This window comes from Ochotona princeps, chromosome 7 (assembly GCF_030435755.1).
Source record: "Ochotona princeps isolate mOchPri1 chromosome 7, mOchPri1.hap1, whole genome shotgun sequence".
Classification (NCBI taxonomy): Eukaryota; Metazoa; Chordata; class Mammalia; order Lagomorpha; family Ochotonidae; genus Ochotona; species Ochotona princeps.
Window position 1 is genome coordinate 32485328 of NC_080838.1, and position 20583 is coordinate 32505910.

Here is a 20583-nt window from a genome sequence, read left to right on the forward strand (position 1 = left end):
TAACCCATTGAGTCACAACACCAGCCCCAAACATGTATGATTTTTTTCAATGATGATTACTAATCAGTTCCAATTCAACATATAATTTGTGCAAACCTTAAATACTAGTAGATAGTATTTCATTAATTCCTCCAGTTTACAACCAGCCCCAGAATGTTCACTTGCAAGCATATTTTATGAAAATATATCAAGACATATTTGGCCAAGCAATTAAGGCACATAGCCTTGGAATGCCTGCATTCTATTCCTGGCTCTAATTCCTAACTCCACTTTCCTACTAAGAAGATCCTGGGAAGCAGCAGTGATGATTTGGGTTGTTGGATTCCTGCTTCCCTCATGGATACCAGGAGTGAATCCCACGTTGCCAGCTTTAGCCTCAAATATTGCAGCCACACTGGAAGGGAGTAAGCATGTGGCAGTTTCTCTGTCTCTCTCTGTCTCTCTCTCTCTCTTGCTCTGAAACAAATAAGTAAAAATTTGGAAAAATATAAAATGGGTAAAACGATAAAAAAGATAAAATGGAAAAAAATGTGTACCCTGTTATCACTAACAGTGCAAGGAAGAAAAATAAACAGAATAACACTAGGAGATACCTGAATATTACCAAAACATATAAAAAGGAAACTGCAGCTATCTCAAACCTCTGCTGAAATTTATATGAAATACCACATATTGAAAATTAAGATAATTAGTGAACAAAGATATTAAAGGAATTTTTAGCTATTGCATACTAAAATATAATTGAAAGGCAATGCAGTTAAATATGCAATAATAATTTGGAGATAAATAGCCCAAATAGTGGAATAAAATTTTAAAGAAACCCCCAAATAGAGTTAGCACTCTACAAAATTCAGTTTGTAAGCATGGGGTAAAATTTTAAATAGCAGAAAAATAGATCACCAAATAAATGATGTTGGGATAGCGGATCTTTGAGGTAAAGGGGTGGTGAGTGGAATCCTACTCACTCTCAGAAAAAAGCAATTGCAGGTGAATAAAGAACTGAAAGTTTAAGGAAAGTAGCTCATGAAGTACAAGAAATATGTACATTTACAAAAATAATACTGTCACAGGAAATACTTTACAAACAAGACTAAAAACTGCAATAATGACCAATATTGCTACATTTCATCATGTAATAAGGAAATACTTAAAATGTACACACTTGAACCAATAAACTAAAAACACATTTTTAAATCCTTTATTATACAGTAGGTAGCTATAGTTACTATCATTGCATTGCATATTTCTCTCTGAAATAGGAAATTTAGAAGATTACATTTTGGGTGTTTTGATGTGTTTGAGAAGATAAGTACCTTTGATTGACATCACACTGCATGCACATCCTACCTCATAAATATGTATAATTAATATGTATGTCAAAATTTTCTAAACAAAAAAATTCATGAACAAAATGTTAGCAAAAAATGACAAATTAATAGATGATTTGATATTTGAGCTACGTAAGAGCACTGATATAGAAAAATATATGGATTCTAAAAAAATTGAAGGAAAAATATATAGTCGATTCTATTTATGTAAATAACAATAATAATAATAACAAATGATAACCTCAAGCTTTGAGCTAACGAATTACTGGCACCACATTATTGAATCATCACAAGAAATGCAGTGAATGATCATACGCTATTACCTCCATCTTGCAGGTAAGATACTGAGGCTCAAACTAATACAGTTCAAGAGCAACAGAGCTGTATCATGATTTGTCTGACTCCTAAATCTGTACTCTTAGTTGCTATTCTGTAACATTTTCCATAAATAAATATCATATCTGATACACTTTTCCTCAATGTGAGCTCTAAAATCAACATCACAGGCGTGTCACTGGAATTTAGAAGAAATGCAAAATCTATGCGCTGACCCCAACCCAAACCAATCAGAATTTATTTTTCAATAAGATTCTCAGGAGTTCTTACACTCATTAAAAAAGAATAAGCACTATTCTAACACATGCTTGCAAACATACGTAACTCTATAACAAACATTTAAGACAATCAAAACAAAATATGAAAACACTTTTCACTGGTGTAGATGAGCAGATTGCTGAGAGGCAACAACGCCACGGGTAATACTGGAAGAAGGAGCAACAGAAGAGCCACTTGTGCATATGCAATTTGAACTATTTATAGAGATCTTGAGAACTGATGATAACAAAATTTAAGATGTATTTGAGCTTTTTTTTCTGAGTTTATATTAATTGGACAGTCTGAAAAGCTGTGTTCCTGCTCTGACAAGCTACCACAAAATCAGAGCTTAACACTGCAGTTTTATTTTTTAAAACTTCTCAAGTTGGAAGAACTAAAATGATTTTAAAGAACTGAAATCAAGGCTTCCTTTCCTTTGACCTTCCAGAAAATAGAAATTTTTTTGTGTGACTCGTGACTGACTCTCCTACTCTCTGGCTCTCTCTTCCTTCCTCCCCCTTCTCACATATCTTAAATCCCACTGCTCATGCACACTCTTGTGATTACCCTGGCCCAAAAGGATAATCCACACAATCTCCTCATATCAAGATCATTAACTTTATCACATCTGCAAAGTGTCTTCTGCCATATTAAGTAACGCTTATAGCTTCTAGAGATTACAAAGTGGAACTCTTTGGAGGCCCATTTTTCTGTCCACTACACACTGAGTTAAAAATCAAAGTGTTGTTTAAACAGTAAACAACTGAAAATGACACAAATGTCTATTCATGTAGGATATTGTGGTATTTCCTTGAAATTTAATTCTATGTGGCTCATAAACAACCATGATAAATATCTCTACCAAGGAAAACAGTCTATGCTTTGATGTTTGCGGAAGGGAGCTATGTTGGTTACAAAACAGTTCACACAGAGAGATATGGGGCTAGAGGAGCTAACAAGGAGACAAAAAGAAACAAGAAAATAAAACTGGAAGTTTAACCAATATCCATTCCCTAATAGAGGAATATGTAATGGTTTTTATTTTCCTTTTGTACATGATTACATTACTGATTTGTTTCAATAATGCCATCAACTAAAATTGACAAATTTTCACTTATCATACACAATTCATTAAACATGGAAATATTCAGGTTAGTTTTTTTTTTTCAAGACTCATCCTTGCCTTTTAAAGTGTTCAGTATGACCTTTAAGTGGTCAAGGGGTGACTGAGGAGGCCCTGTGTTTAGCTTTCATTTCAGGATCAGATTACATCTGTGTCTTCTGCCTGGGAACTCATATGCAATATAAATAATTTTAAGAGGTATAAAATACACTGAAAGAATTAGATTAATATGTAAAAGACTCAGAATGAGATACGAATGTCCCAAATCCCAAATTGAGTTTTTACTGAACTGACTCAGTTTCTTTAATAATTTCATTCATTGGAGGCCAAAAGAAAGGTTTTGAGGCTCAGTTGTTGAAGACATCACAAAGCACGTTACTGAGATGTGCTGTGCAGAACTCTTTTGGGTATTGGCCCAGAAACAGGAACAGCAAGGGAAGCAGTATGGAGGCACGGTTCATCCTAAAGCTCTGGAGTCTAATTTTCTAGGTTTGAATCTTTCCTGTGATGGATAATAGCTGTGTGAATTTCAGCAATCCCATAACCACTATTGTTCCTGATTTCCTCATTTGTAAAATTCAGCTGCTATTAGTATGCATCTCATGGGATTCATTTATATATCAAGTGAGATATTGTGAAGTGCTGAGCCAGGAGGTTGGCCTACAGAAAGGTACACCTTTCTAATATTATGAAGTGCAAGTGGGAGTCACGTCTTCCTTTATCATTTGTCATGCCTACACCACATCTTGAAAACAGTGGTGCCATCCCTGAGCGTTACTAAAATGTGTAATTGAACAGGCTTTTGATTTCATTGAAATCCCCAAGTTGTTTATATGCAATAAATTCTCTACCTAAAATTGATATTCTCCTGCTCTATCAAAACCCTCTTGTGGTAAAGAAGTCGTATTCATAAGGGAGAGGCAAAGTATTTTTGTTTTAGGCCAATGAGAGCAATATCTCAACTCCCAATACCATCTACCCAGAGACTTCTTGAGGCGCAAATGCCAGCAGGCAAAGAATAGCTAACTTTTGGCTTGAAGAAATAAAAGTATTAATATAATTTGCCAATTTAGTTATAGACTTCTCATAGTCTTTAGGCACAAATGCCTTTATAAGATGTATTTGAAAAGTTTAAGGGGAAATGAATATTATGAAAAACTATACATGGATTTCAAAAAATTTCCATTTTGATTACTTTTATTTTAATCTCATCCTCAAAACTCCATGATTCAATCACCAAATATATATTAAACGTGTCAAGCAAACATTTAACAATGTTCTATTATTTGAGTTCAGTGTTTTAACTATGAAAGAAGCAAAGAATGGGCCCGGCGGCGTGGCCTAGCGGCTAAAGTCCTCGCCTTGAACGCGCCGGGATCCCATATGGGCGCCGGTTCTAATCCCGGCTGCTCCACTTCCCATCCAGCTCCCTGCTTGTGGCCTGGGGAAAGCAGTCGAGGACGGCCCAATGCATTGGGACCCTGCACCCGTGCGGGAGACCCGGAGGAGGTTCCAGGTTCCTGGCTTTGGATTGGCGCGCACCGGTCTGTTGCGGCACACTTGGGGAGTGAATCATCAGATGGAAGATCTTCCTCTCTGTCTCTCCTCCTCTCTGTATATCTGACTTTGTAATAAAAATAATTAAATCTTTAAAAAAAAAAAAAAGAAAGAAGCAAAGAAGCAAAGAAACTTTATTCATAAATTCTAGGCATATGTGTCCAAATGCTTAACCTCAGAAACAAAATCATCATGTGAGACGCTGGAGCATGTGAGGCAATTCAGAGAGACGTAGATGCGCTCACTGCTGTCTTCAAAGTCCTTTTATGCATCTTCATTTTGGATGTCTTCAAATACTAAACAATTTCAAACATGAATAATAAAATCTGTAACTTCCTATGATAACTATAATCATGACAGCGTTATATGTCTTTCAGACAATAAAATTCGATTTTTCATCATCTTATGTGTAAAATATTTAAGCGATGGATAGATATAGCAACAAATAGTGAAAAGTAATTTTATTTTGTCCTACATGGTTTATTAAAGTAATTATATATCAATGAGTATAGAATCTTCAAGTAGATTCCTTTGTCAATAATACTGAGCCAACTTTGGGTGGCATTAATATTAGCTACTAAGGATGAAACTCCTCTTTTTTACTTTTGATATTTGAGATGACATTTTTAAAATTTGTATTGTAGTCAATGGTGTCATGCCCACTAGAGAAAGAGTCCAGAAATAAAAAATAAAAAGACGGACCCAATGAGGTAACACAGCAGCTATTTGCCCACACTAATATCCCATACGGGCACCCGTTCTTGTCCTAGCTGCTCCACTCCCCATCCTGCTTCCTATTTGTGGCCTGGAAAAGAATAGAGGGTGGCCCAAACACTTGGGATCTGCACCTACATGGGAGACCCAGAAGAGGCTCCGGGCTCCTGGCTTCAGTATAGCTCAGTTCCAGCCATTGCAGCCACTTGGTGAGTGAATTAGTGGACAGAGGATCTTTTTTTTTTTTTTAAGATTTATTTATTTTTTTAACTGCAAAATCAGATATACAGAAAGGAGGAGAGACAGGAAGCTCTGCCGACCACTGATCTAAATGGCTGCAATGGCTAGAGCTGAGCCCATCCAAAGCCAGGAGCCCTGAGTCTCTTCCGGGTTTCCCACTCAGGTGCAGGATCCCAAAGCTATGGGCCTTCCTTGACTACTTTTCCAGGCAACAAGCAGGGAGTTGGATGGGAAGCAGGGCCGCTGGGATTAAAACTGGCACCCATATGGGATCCCAGCATTTGCAAGGACTTCAGCTGCTATGCTATTACACTGGGCCTGGAGTCTCTCCTTCTCTCTAAATCTGCCTTTACAAGAAAAATAAATAAATCTTTAAAATAAAAATATAAAGACCATATTTCAAGAGAAATATAGATAAAATCTATACACAACCAATGTTGAACTTCCTCATAAAAGCAAATGTCAAAATATTGGCAGATCATTAAAATTAAGTTGCTTTGATTTGCAATTCCCTACTGGCTAGTGATGTTGAACACTTTTTTCATACATTTGCTGCCTCTTTGTATTTCTTCCTCTGAGAACCGTCTGTTGAAGTCTTTTGCCCATTTTTCAAATGGAATTCTTGCGTTTTGGTAATTGAGTCTTTTAAGTTGCCTATGTATTTTGGAGATTATCAGAAAGACGATTTGCAAGTCATTTCCCATTTTACTGGAACTTTCTTCTCACTACTGATTGCTTCATTTGCTGTACGAAAGCTTTTGAGTTTTATATAGCCCCATTTGTTCAGTTTTGCTTTTGTTGCCTGTATTTTAGGGGTTGCATTCAAGAAGTCATCCCATACACAGTTTTTAGAATATTTGCCCTGTGTTTTCTTTCAGGAATTGCATAATCTTGGTTCTTAAATTTAGGTCTGTGATCCATCCTGAGTTGATTATTGTATATGGTGAGAGGTATGGATATAACTTTATGTTTTTACATGTACTCATTTGGTTTTACCAGCACCATTTGTGAAAGAGACTGTCCTTACTGCACTGTATAGTCTGAGCACTTTTGTAAAAAATGAGTTTGCTATATGTATGGGAGTTAATTTCTGGGCTCTCTATTCCATTCATTGATCTATGTGTGATTTTTATATTAGTACCATGCTGTTTTAATTATTATCACCTTACAATATGTTTTGAATGTAGGTATTGTGAGACCTCTAGATTAAATGTTCTTAGTAAGAATCATTTTTTATGCAACTTCTAAGATTTCAATGAATTTTTAGATTGATGTTTGAAAAAATTAAATCAAAACCACAATGAGCCATCACCATCACCTCACTCCTGTCAGAATCGGTAAAATTCAAAATACAGAGCATAACAAACACTGCCAGGATGTGGACAAATGGGAACATTTATGCACTATTGGCAGGGATATTAATTAGTTTAGCCACTAAGGATAAAGGGTAAAGATTTCTTTAAAAAAAATTACAACTATACTTGCCAAATGGTTCAGCAACTCTTCTACCGGGTATACCCAAAATACTTGGACACAAAGAATTAAAGAAATGCTTGCACTCCTTTGTTTATAACAGCACTATTCACAACAGCCAAAATTTGTAATCAAGCAAGTTGTCCAAATCAGATGGATAAACATACTATACACATACACACAGCATGAAAAAGAATGAAGTTCTACCAACTGAACCAAAATGGATGCAACTGGAGGATGTTATGATGAGTGAAGTAAGCTGGGCCCAGAAAGACAAACACCACACGTTCTCTCATATGTATGAACTAAATTTTAACAAACAAACAAAAAGAAATGTCTATTTATATTACTATTGCTACATGTACAGTTTTATAAAACTTTGTTTTATATCTTTTTCAAATAAATGGTTAAGAATGCAAAAATACTACAGTTTCATGATGTATGATTACTTTAAAGTTTACTGCAAGTGAAGGATATGGTCATTTTATTCACATTGTTTATAGCCATTGTTTATATTCCCGCTAAACTGTGGCTTTTTGCTTTTTCACTAACAGAACCTCTTATTCAATAAAGTATTAAACCTTTTTAATGTCACGTAGATTTTTTTTATAGATTATCTCAAGAAAACTGGAAAAAGAGACAAAGGGAGAAGGAAGAAGAGTGGGAGTGAGAAAGAAAGGACATGTCAGTGTGTTCTTAGAACTGTATCTACAAACGGCATTGAATCTTTCAAAAACTCACTTAAATATTTTGAAAAATAGTGCCTGCCCCACAGCCTAGTGGCTAAAGTCCTTGCTTTACAAGCACTGAGTTTCATAGTGGCGCTGGTTTGTGTCCGAGCATCCCCATTTCCCATCCTGCTTCCTGCTTGTGGCCTGGGAAAGCAGTAGAGGATGACTCAAAGCCTTGGGAGCCTGCAACCACATGGGAGACCTGGAAGAGGCTCCGGGCTTCTGGCTTCAGATGGGCTCAATTCTGGCCATTGCAGCTGCTTTGGGAGTGAATCAGCAGATGGAAGCTCTTCTTCTCTGTCTCTCCTCCTCTCTGTATATGTAACTTTCCAATTAAAAAAAAAAACTTTACGGCCCGGCAGCGTGGCCTAGCGAGTAAGGTCCTAGCCTCGAAAGCCCCGGGATCCCATATGGGCGCAGGTTCTAAACCTGGCAGCTCCACTTCCCATCCAGCTCCCTGCTTGTGGCCTGGGAAAGCAGTCGAGGATGGTCCAAAGCTTTGGGACTCTGCACCCGCGTGGGAGACCCGGAAGAGGTTCCTGGTCCCAGCATCGGATTGGCGCGTACTGGCCCGTTGTTGCGGCTCACTTGGGGAGTGAAACATCGGATGGAAGATCTTCCTCTCTGTCTCTCCTCCTCTCTGTATATCCGGCTTTCCAATAATAATAATAAAATCTTAAAAAAAACACAAAACTTTACAAAATTAAAAAATAAAAAGCTATACCCATACATAATCCTTAATTTATTTTCACATTTAGTGAAAACCTGAGAAATACTGTATTTGCAGAAAATCTGATTTACATAGGCATTTCTTTCTCTTTTATCATTTTAAAATTTTAGTTCTTTTACATCATGGAAAACACACATTTGTCTGTCTCCAGCTTATTTCACTAACACAATGTCCTCCAGTTGCAACCCTTATGTAAATTATTACAGCTGAATAATATTCTGCTGTGTGTATATACATATGCATATGTTTGTATGTATGTTGCATTATCTTTATCCACTCATCTTTTCTTGTTTGTTTTGTTTTAATTCTTTATTTTTCATGATCCTTAGGCTCTGGGATTTCCCATTCATCTTACAATGGGTACCTTGATTGATTCCATAATTTAGTTTATGTGAACAGTACTGCTATACAACTAGTACAGCAGGTATATCTGATGCAGTGGGTGCAGGTCTTATGGGTATTTCCCAGTTGTAGGACTGTCGAATTATACAGCAATTCTGTAACTAGGTTTTTAAGAAATCACCGTTCTGTTTGCACAATAGCTGCATTAATTCACATTCTAGCCAGGTTCAGCAGGCCCCCCTCTCTCTACATCCTGTCTACCAGTTGCTGTTCTCCGTCTTTTGAATAATACCACATTGAAAGGGTTGAGGTTTGACCTCACTGTGGTTTCAATTTGCATTTTCCTGAGGTTAGTGATGTGTAATACTGTTTCATATATTCACTAACCACTCACTGCTCTTCTTTTGAGAACTATTTATTAATCTCCATTTCTAAGTTGGACAGTTTTGTTGTTGATGTTAAATTTTGACTAGTTGGGCCCGGCGGCGTGACCTAGTGAGTAAGGTCCTCGCCTCGAAAGCCCCGGGATCCCATATGGGCGCCGGTTCTAAACCCGGCAGCTCCACTTCCCATCCAGTTCCCTGCTTGTGGCCTGGGAAAGCAGTTGAGGACAGCCCAATGCATTGGGACCCTGCACCCGTGTGGGAGACCTGGAAGAGGTTCCAGGTTCCTGGCTTTGGATCGGCGCGTACTGGCCCTTTGCGGCTCACTTGGGGAGTGAAACATCGGATGGAAGATCTTCCTCTCTGTCTCTCCTCTGTGTATATCTGGCTGTAATAAAATGAATAAATCTTAAAAAAATTTTTTTGACTAGTTAATATATTCTGGATATTAACCCTTGTAAATATTTTTTCCCCTTTCTGTTGGATGTCTCTTCACTCTACTGATTGTTTCCTTTAACGTGCATACATGTCTCGATTATATAATCTAATTTGTGAATTTCCTTTTAAATTAACACATTATATGCAGTAAATAGAAAATTTTCAACTTCCAAAAATATGAGATTTTTTCTTGTGTGACAATTTTTGCAAATGTGTAAATTATATACAAAACTTAAGTATTGTTGCAAACTGCTTTAATCACATTCATTAAAATTTATATCCCTTAAAACAAATTGATATGATTTATGTTGCACAAATTCCGAAAAATATAAATAGTAATGAGAGTTAGGTTTCCACCACAGCCTTTAATTGAAGAAAGGAGTAAGAACTTTTAAAAACATCCTAAGTAAAAAGTTGTGCATTTTGAAATCATTAAAAAAGGAAAGTATCCTGTTAAATCCAGTACAGCATTTTTTTATTAGCAAAGAGGAGTAGAGACAAAGAGAAAGGGAGCCGATCTGAAGCCAGGAGCCCTGAGCCTCTTCAGGGTCTCCCACTCATGTTCAGGGTCCCAGGCTTTGGGCCGCCCTTGGCTACTTTCACAGACCGCCTGCAGGGAGCAGGGTGGGAAGTGGGGCAGCCAGGATTGGAACCGTCTCTCATAATCGATTCTAGCACATGCAAGGCAAGGACTTTAGCCGCTAGGCTACAGTGCCGGGCACACAGGATGTATTTTTAAAAAGAGAAAAACAAATTGAAACTTTAATTAAGCATTTTGTGATGCCATATGAAATATTTGGGTAGTTTACAAATTAAAAAAAAAAAGAAGAAGGGAAGGCTGCCAGAGGGACTGAATTTGATCTCTGGTGACTTATTTCTCCAAAAGATCTGTAAGATACTGTCCCCTGCGTCACATATTCTCTTCCTACCAACTTGTCCTTGGTCCATACACTCTCCCCAACTACTCAAGCGCCAAGTGTTTGCAACAACTTTGCAATGGAAGCAAATGTCAAAATATTTTTAATTAAAATTATATAATTTGGCTGAATTTAGAGTTCTAACTAAAATCGCCTTAAGAGGTGAATTCAAATTATTGCTAACCAAAAAGTGCATGTTTATTGTTGTAGTTACTGTTTGAATTTAAAAACATATGAATAAAAATTATATGCATTTAGGTGCCTGGAGTGGTAGCTTGGCGGCTAAAGTCCTCGCCTTGGAAGTGCCGAGATCCCATTTGGGCACTGGTTCTAATCCCAGTGGCCCCACTTCCCATCCAGCTCCCTGCTTGTGGACTGGGAAAGCAGTCGAGGATGGCCCAAAGCCTTGGTATCCTGCACCCACATGGGAGACCTGGAGGAGGCTCCTGGCTCCTGGCTTCAGATCAGCGAGCTCTGGCTGTTGTGGTCATTTGGGGAGTGAATCATCGGACAGAAGATCTTCATCTTTGTCTATCCTCCTCTCTGTATATGTGACTTTGTGATAAAAATAAAATAAATTTTTCAAAAAAATACGCATTTATCATTACTTATGAAAATCAGCTACCATTTGGACTTGCGTTATAGCACAACACTTTAACCACTACTTATGACAATGGCATCCAGTAACTGAAATTCTTGTGACTGGAATCCTGGCTGTTCTACTTGTGATCCACCCTCCTGCTGACAGATCAGGGAGGCAGCAGACAATGGCCCAAGCACTTAGTCCCCTGTCACCCATGTGGGAGATTCAGATGAGGTTGTTAAGCCCAGGCTTCAAACTGATCCACTGTGACCATTTGAGAGTGAAACTGTTATCTCTCTCTCTCTCTCTGTGTGTGTGTGTGTGTCTATTGTGTAAAAATTCCTCTCCATCTCTCTCTGAATCTCTCTTTCAAATAAATGAATTTTCTTTAAAAATCTACCACTGAAAATAACACTAAACATTGTCATGGCTTAATCTGATCCCCTACAATGCCTCGCCTAACATCACATTTTAATTAAAACATCCATTAATCTCATTAATTGCATAACACAACTTTCCTCTAAAGTATAAGCTAGAGAAACAATATTTTCACTTATATTGTCACTGTGAACATAAATTTCACATACAGGTAACATTTCTGACAAAAAAAACTATGTCAATGAAAAACAGATGTTATCTTGAATCCTCTTAAGTATTATAATGAGTTTGCCATTTAATTGTGTGAGAGGATATTTAGGTAGGTTTAATACCTGAAGTGTTCCTAAGTGCTTTTAAATGTGGATCACAGATTCACAAAGGGCTTTCAGTGAAGCAGGTGCATTCCAGATTGTTTTCTTGTTTTATTTTTTGAAGATGGTCTGTTGTTCTTTGATCTTGCTCTGACACCTGCAACAACCTACTTGTCTCTTCTAAAGGGGTCCCTGTAGGATCTGAGGCCATGTGGATAAAACTAAAATGAAAATCATGCAATTGAAACTATTCTTCACAACTTCTCCCAAGATATACAGATACTCACATAAACATTTGGACTTGATTTTCAAAGGGTTTAATTTGGCTTTCTAATCTCACATCACTCTTAGCACGGATTTTCTCAAACTGATCACAAAATGAAAGATGCCTAAACGCGGCAATTTTGTGCTGTAAAATTAGCAGTTTGGCGGCACATGATTATTTCCCATTCACTACAGTCTAATATTTCCCTACTTCTTTGACAAATTTCCAGCAAATAACTTTTTATTCTTTCTAAGCTGCTTTTCTGAAGGATTATATGGCTCACAAATATGAATGATCAGGTGATGTTACATTTGTTCAATATTTCCTTGCTAAAGGTATGCAGGCAGGGTCAGGGTGTATTCTTCAAGGATCTAGCTAAAAATCATGGAATTAGTTTTCCTCTGTTTCTAAGTAATAAGTGTTCTGTTAGCAGTAATGCAGGAAAAGGTGGTCTTGCACTGAAGGCAATGAATCCAGCAAAGGAAAAAAACATTACATTCTATTTCTGACAGTTTTTAAAAATGATAATAATTTGTCCAATCCATACAACTAATTCCATAGATATGAATAAAAAGCAAAAATGGATCCATGTTTCATGCAAAATGTAACTTCAATTTATACTTTTATAGAAGAAGCAAAGATTTTTTTTCTACATGAATGCACCATAAAACAACTTTACAAATTTTTAAAAAGTAAAAATTTTCAGCATTATTTTCCTTTAAAAATAATTTGAGGGATAAAACAAAATTTCCAAAATAATGTGTCTCTGCTTTTTCGGCTATAATTCTATATACATACTGATGGCAATCAACACATTGCAACAGTAATTTATAAATAAGTTATAAATAAACCCTAAATAGAAGGAACCCCTAAGAAAAAAAATAGTTTGTCCTTATCCCCCCACATGATCCTCTTTGCTCCCAAATCAGGTTAGCATCTTTTGAACCATTTCCAAAAAACACTCAAAACAATTCTGTTATCTGTGGTTGTGGTTATTTTTTATCAGGACACTATCTCTGATACAGCTAGGACCAGTAGGATATTTAGGGTTAAATTAGAATATCTCCTGCTTTCTTGCAATTTGATGGAATGATAGAGGTCAAAAGCTGGCTTCACCAGGGGGACAGAAGTCATGAGATCGAAATAAACAAAGGAAGTTTATTTGCAAGTAGGACTATTTAAAACACATGTCAATAATATGTTCAAAGGATTTCTACAGGGCTCCAAAGATAAACACACAAGTTTTTGTCTTGAAAAGCTTCACTTACCTGAAGTTTTACAGGCAAATACATAACATAGCTCCGTAGGGGAAAAAAAAAGAAATAGAGAGAAAATAATTATGGTATTTTATTCATTTACTGCTTTTAAAACTTTTTATGCATTTAATCACAAGGACAGCTGTTGTCTCTATAACCCCAGGCACTACTCCAACCAGGAGTGGGAGATAGGCTGTACAGGAAATGGTGTGGCCATAGCAGGGGGTCACAGGAAGTGGAGAAAGGTGAGCCAGAAGCTGGGGCCATGGAGACCAAGGCGGAAGACTAGCACAAGAACCTGGGACTGAAACTCACTAGAGGCAGTGGCACAAGGGACTGCAAACAAATGGGTCTAAACACAATCCATAAAATTGACCTGTAGACCTGTGGGCCACACAGCTTAGAAATCTGCCCTAGGGAGAATAATCTGTGAACCAGAAATGCATTGACCAAGAGAAAAAGAGACAGAGGCACAATGAATATTAATAAAGAGTTCCCTGTGAAGGAGTAAAAGCCTCTGCCAATCTCAGAGTTAACTGAGAAAGACACCGAGAAAATGGGGGACAAAGAATTTTTAAAAGCTTGTTATAAATTTTTTTTTAATCAACAAAGAAAAACACATACAGGATTTCAAGGAACGTAAGGAATATGGCACACAAGAAATGACCTGAGGAAGCAGTAGTGGATGGCGGAAGTTCTTGGGTTTCTACACCCACATGGGAGATCAGGACAAGCTCCAGAGTCCTGGCTTTGAACTGGCCCAGCACTGGGATGCCTTGACCATTTTGGCAATGAACCAGCAGATGGAAGACCTCTCCCTCTGTCTCTTCTTTTCCCTCTGTAACTGCCTTTCAAATGAAAATTTAAAAAATCAAAAGAGGCTACTCAATGTGAATATCTATTAACAGAGTTAAAAAAAAAAAAACCATTAACAGAACCTTTATACAATAAGGGGTATAGCATTTATGCCTTAAGCAACAAAACACAATCACAAAGGCTATGTCACTCGAAATCTCATCAAGTAATGCCTGCAAATTTTGCAAATTTGCCTTAAAGGTAAAGGTGTGATTATACACACAGGAGTTTTCAGGAGATCACTGAGCTGTAAGAAGTCTAATTCTAAGCATACAGTATTCAAATTCTGGAAATTTAATTATAGTGTAAGAATCTTAATGGTAACCAAGAAAAAATGATCTGTAATTTATAGGGAGCAATAACTCAAATAATTTTGTGTTTGTCTATGGAAATTATGGAGGCAAGGAAAAAGTGGGGCAAAATTTTAGGGTGCTGGAAAAAAGAGAATGTTCAACCAAAATTCTGTAATCCACAAAATCATCCTTAAGGAGCATCCTTCAAAAGTTTGTAATAACCAGAGCTGGACTAGGCCCATGAAAAAAATAAATAAATAAAATAAGGCACCCAGCTGAGGCATGGAATACAGTATTACTGACAGACCATAGGATGTGGAGCTTAAAGAGTATCTCTGACTTGGTGAAATTATACCAACTTGTTACATACAGTGCTGTAATTAGCAAAGACAGAACACAAGCAGATTTTGGAGGTAGGCCATAGTCCTGAAAATGTGGTTTTATAGGAGAAGGAAATACAGTTATAAATTTGAAAATTACTCCTACTTGGTCCATGTATTTTTACATTAAAAGTCCTCTGTAATTCATGTTTTCAAGCTTTTAAATTTAAGGTGCATATTAATGTTGGGATTCTATATATGCTTTTTTTCCTGATTTGTCTTACAATGAAAAGTTTTTTTATATAATCTACTGTGAGGGTAGATTTGTAGCTATAGGGAGCCGAAAGAGAAAAACAATAAAGGATTGGATCTTGGATCTCAGATTGTGAGAGAAGGCTCAGGACTAACAGGAAGTCATGGAGGAGTGCAAGTGCCCAACTACTCCTGGTTCCACCTTTCTAAACTCATTTCTTTCTGAACCACTATTCATCAACCAGCATGGAAAATCCCAAACCAGGTACCAACTCACTCATGTTCCCCCAACACCTTTTTTTTTTAACAGTAAAAGTTCAAAGTAAGTTGCAAGGTAAAAGTTTATGAAATAGTTGTGCTATAATGCTCCTTTTTCCACCTCCACTTGATTCCCTGGCACACTACCTTGGACTTGATGCTACTTTACAGTGTAGGACAAGATGAGTTGTGGTATCATTGCTCCAAGGGGACATCACACCTGAGTCAATCCCCAATACATACTTAGTTCTCCTCAAAGAATTATGATTTCCGCATTTATACATTCTGCCTTTCCATGTCTGTTGAATTATTTACTGGGCTTTACATTTCTTTATATTTGCTCGTTTTAAGGCTCACTCCCTACCGATTACTGGGTTATCCTTATTTCCTTAGGTAAATACCTTGAAATACGAGTTAGTTAAGGTTCAGTGGTTAATCGCCCAATGTATAACTTTCAGTCATCTTTGCAAAAAAAAAAAAAAAAGTAAAAATTCCTATGGATTTTTGTGCCACTCAGCCAAGAACAAAAGTGATGCACATGAGACGGTGTGTTCTGTGACACGTGTGCAGCAGGATTCTATATAAAACCAAAGGGCAAAGAAAGAGTCCAAAGTGGAGGGCAAGCAAAAGATGGGAGATATAGGGCCCGGCGGCATGGCCTAGTGGCTAAAGTCCTCGCCTTGAAAGCCCCGGGATCCCATATGGGCGCCGGTTCTAATCCCAGCAGCTCCACTTCCCATCCAGCTCCCTGCTTGTGGTCTGGGAAAGCAGTTGAGGACGGCCCAATGCATTGGGACCCTGCACCCGTGTGGGGGGCCCGGAAGAGGTTCCAGGTTCCCAGCATCAGATCGGCGCGCACCGGCCCGTTGCGGCTCACTTGGGGAGTGAATCATTGGACGGAAGATCTTCCTCTCTGTCTCTCCTCCTCTGTGTATATCTGGCTGTAATAAAATGAATAAATCTTTGAAAAAAAAAGATGGGAGATATAGCAAGCTGTGGTTATCCTTGAGATATTTAAGAAGGAAACTAATACTTGAGGTGAAAAATCATATGCAGTGTGGCTGAATTCAAGAAATTCTCCTATGGTTAAAGAATTTCAGAAGATGAATTAAATCTTTATAATAATGTCTAAAAATAGTTGGCTTTAAACTACCAAGGATTATTTTTCAAAGTTCATAATGTAGGCTAAACTTAGCCATCCAGAATTGAGTTTTTGCCTGATGGCATAATTAAAATGTCAACCAAAAATGGATATAATTCAATTATAGTCATGTCCTATGCAATTAAAATGCTTCACAGCAAAATGAACAACTTCTTCTTCTCCTCTCTTCTCTTTCTCCTCTTCCTTTATTATTATAAATATTGGAAAATGTTTTATTAGTTAAGGGATACGATATCAGATTTGACTGAGGTGTAATCATGTCACCTTAATTCTCATAAATCAAATAAAGAACTTAGAAAGTAAAGGTTTGAAAACATTTTAGAATTTTCAGCCTGGAGGAAAATAGATAAATGTATATTCTACAGTTTTAGCAATCAGGATAGCAATTATCCTCCTCCCCTTAGTGAGTGAGTAGGAACATTTGGGAGACTCCAGGAGTCTAATGTCTATAAAATGGCCTTTTAAGTTTAATAGCAGATGTGTAGTGTTGCTCAGCTCATTTTCATTTTCACTAAGTAGAGAACATGGCAATGTCACACAATAGCAAACCTGTCTCTCCTTTTAATTAGCACATATATTTATATTATTGGCCAAAGAGGCATATGAGTTAAAAATATGTATATCAGAGTTTCATCTCTGAGATAATGGAGAAAATAAACCCTTCATTTCCATCGTATTTTCCACAGAGGCAGGGCGTTTACATCAGATAACTTCAGCCGTGCAGGAAACCATAATAGAGTGCAGAGCTGGAGTTCTAAACCAGGTACTCTGATATGAGATGTGGAAATCTTAAAACACTGTATCAAACAAATATGTGGTTTTCTTGCTTTAAAAGCCCAGCGCGGTAGCCAAGTGGCTAAAGTACTTCCTTTGCATGTGCCAGGATCCCATATCAGTGCCAGTTCCTACCCCGGCTGCTCTACTTCCCATCCAGCTCCTTGCTCCTGAGTGACCAGAGTAAGCAGTACAGGATGGCCCAGAGCTTTGGGATCCTGCATCCACATGGGAGACCTGAAAGAAGCGCCTGGCTTTGGAACGGCTCAGCTCCAGCTATTGTAATCACTTGGGGAGTAAATCAGCAGATGGAAAAATCTTTCCCTCTATTTCTCTTTCTCTCTGAATATCTGCTTTTCAATAAAAATAAAATTTTAAAGAAAAAAGTGAATTTGAATTTCAGTTGGATACATAATCATTCAATGAGAACCATCAATACTTGTCTGCAGCCAGATATGACCATATCAATAATTTCTGCTCAATACAATATGAGCCAATGTTGTACATATCCTTTTCAGGTCCAGCCCTTAAAAAGAATGGATATGCGCTGCACTCACTTTTTATAACATACACACAAAAGTTAATAAAAGATTGGGAGCATTCACATGTGTGTATTGAGACGGGAGTTGTACACAGAAAATGAAAGAGTTAACGTACCAATCTGTGAAGTTTAGCTGTTTTCTGAAACAGTAAACATCTTTGTCATACTGAATTTTTTGTTTGAATTTTTTTTACTAGAGCCACAGACTTATCCAATATTGTGAGAGATGACAGATAAAATCTTTCAAGTGTTCATTCAATTGTTCTGTGCTGAAAAGATGACACGGTTGGTTTTCACCTAATCCTAGGATTAGAGGAATTACGAAAACATTGCTTAATTATTTTTTGGAATCTAATGCAATACCTTATAATTTCTACAAGGTAATTAGAATTTTTAAAAATTTCTGGAACTTTTGTTTTTCACTGCTTTTTAATTTATTGCCCCAGGTGCTAGATACATTTTTTTTAAGCTAAAGGCATTTCATGTTTCTCAGTTCTGGAAATTGTCCTTTCATTCTTTTTCAAAAAGATTTTATTTTTATTCAAAAGGAAAACTTACAGACAGAAGCAGAGACATAAACAAGTTCTCTGTCTGCTGGTTCACTCCCCAAGTGGGTGTAACAGTTGGAGCTGAGCCCATCCGAAGCCAGGTGCCAGGAGCTTCTTCCATGCCTCCCACATGGATCCAGGTTTCCACAGCTTTGGGCTGTCTTTACTGCTTTCCCAAGCCACAAGCAGGGAGCTTCATGGGAAGTGGAAGCAACCAGGATGTGAATTAGCACCAATATGGGATCCTGGGGCATGCAAGGTGAGGAATTAACAACTGGGCCACTGCACTGGGCCACTCAACGTTTCTTTTAGTAAACCCTACTTTTTCCCTATCTTTGTTCTTTGTTTCTGAGTCTTCAGAATGAGTCCTTTTTGCTTCCTGCAGTTTCTCTCACAGTTCTATTTATCTTTCCCTACACTTCTGAGCTTAGTCAGCAGTAAACATTTTGAAAAACAGCATATAAGAACTATAAAAGGAATACAATTAATTTTACTTTCTTTTTGTTTAGTGAGTTTATTTTACAACGAATACCAGTATTTTCCAGATTTATTGCTTTTAGTTTCTGATAGGTTAGGATATTTCATATCAAGAGACCGATCTTTAAATTGGTAGATTGTAAGTAAAGCAGATTGCCCTCCATTACGTGAGAGAGTTTCATCCAATCAGTTGACAGACTGAATAGATCAAAAACTGACCTGACCTCACCAGCGCAATAGGGGGAATTCTTCCAAAGATAACTTCTGCACTTAAACTGCAATCACATCTCTTTCCTGAGCCTGTGGCTTCCCAAGCTTCAGACTTCAATGTCAGATACTGGATTTTCCATTACTATATGAACCAACTCCTCAACATAAATCTTTCTGTATGAATATACACCTATCTTTCTCTATAACTACATATTGTGATGATTTAGTTACTCCGGAGTTCTCTAATATAACCTTAAACTCATCAACATCAATAAAATGATGAAATTATCATAAATTGACAATACTGATAGCATTTAGTGAGCATATATGGTGTAATTAGCACCGTTATTAACTGTGTGTGTTAATTCACTTATCACTTACATAAGAGCTTATAATTGTTTTCCTTACACAAATATGGTAAGCAGAATGAAAATGTTAAAGATATTCTCCAGGACCACTGTCTACTTTTTGTGATCCCCTGCTATGGCCACATCACTGTTTGTACAGCCTATTTCCCATTCCTGATTTGAGCAGTGCCTGGGATTATGGAGACTCCAGCTGTCCTAAATCACCAGATTCCAGTGGTGCTGGTCTTGCCAAAACCTGCTGGATGTTTTGTCTGAGGGCCACCTGGATCTATTTTGGGTGGAATCCATAGGATGTCAAGTCAATACTGTTTTCCCTGTAGGAAAAGGCAATGCGCTGAGCCAGAAGTGCATTCACTCCAGGCTTAATGCTTACATAGCTCACTTTTCCCCTCCAGTCCCACAGGTTTTGCCCCAGTACACAAACTGGTACTTGACATGGTGGCACTGGTACGGTTCTGGGTCTGCTGGACGCTAGGTCTGGGAGGCACTTGGACCTATTTTGGGTTGAACCTGTAGGATGCTAGGCCAGCACTGTTTTCCCTGTGGGATGAGTGCAATGCATTGAGCTGTGAGTTCACTCCTGGCTTAGCAAAGGCATAGCTCGCTGTTGTCCCAGTCCCACAGCCTGTGTCCCAATATAAAAAAATAGTGTCCAATGAAGCACTGGTGAGGGTCTGGACCATGAAATCCACTGTTTTCTTGCAATGTCCACCTGGGGTCTGCTGCTCTGAATCTGCTCATGTTCAGATCAAAAAATAAAAACCAAAATACACACACACACACACACACACACACACAAATAAGGGCCTGGTGCAGTAGCCTAGCAGCTGAAGTTCTTGCCTTGCATGCACCAAGATCCCATATGGGTGCCAGTTCTAATCCCGGTAGCTCCACTATCCATCCAGCTCCCTGCTTCTATCCTGAACCAGTCGGTGATGGCCCAAAGCCTTGACACCCTGAACCTGCATGGGAGACCTGGAAGAAGCTCCTGGCTCCTGGCTTCAGATTGGCTCAGCTCAGGCCATTGAGGGCCTTTGCAAGAAAATCTTTTTTGCTGTCTCTCCTTCTCTATGTAGATCTGACTTTCCAATAAAAACAAATAAATCTTTTTTAAAAAAGCTCATCCTGCTCATTTTATTTATTTATTTATTTATTCATTCAT

General features: G+C 37.8%; 1 long non-coding RNA gene across 1 annotated transcript in view; it reads right to left on the reverse strand.

Moving 5' to 3' along the window:
* Window positions 1-280: 280 nt before the first annotated feature.
* LOC131480759 (uncharacterized) overlaps window positions 281-20583 on the reverse strand; it is a 150535-nt gene continuing 130232 nt past the window's right edge. The window contains exon 3 of the long non-coding RNA XR_009245788.1: window positions 281-454. This is a non-coding gene — a long non-coding RNA (uncharacterized LOC131480759). The remainder of the gene's footprint in view (window positions 455-20583) is intronic.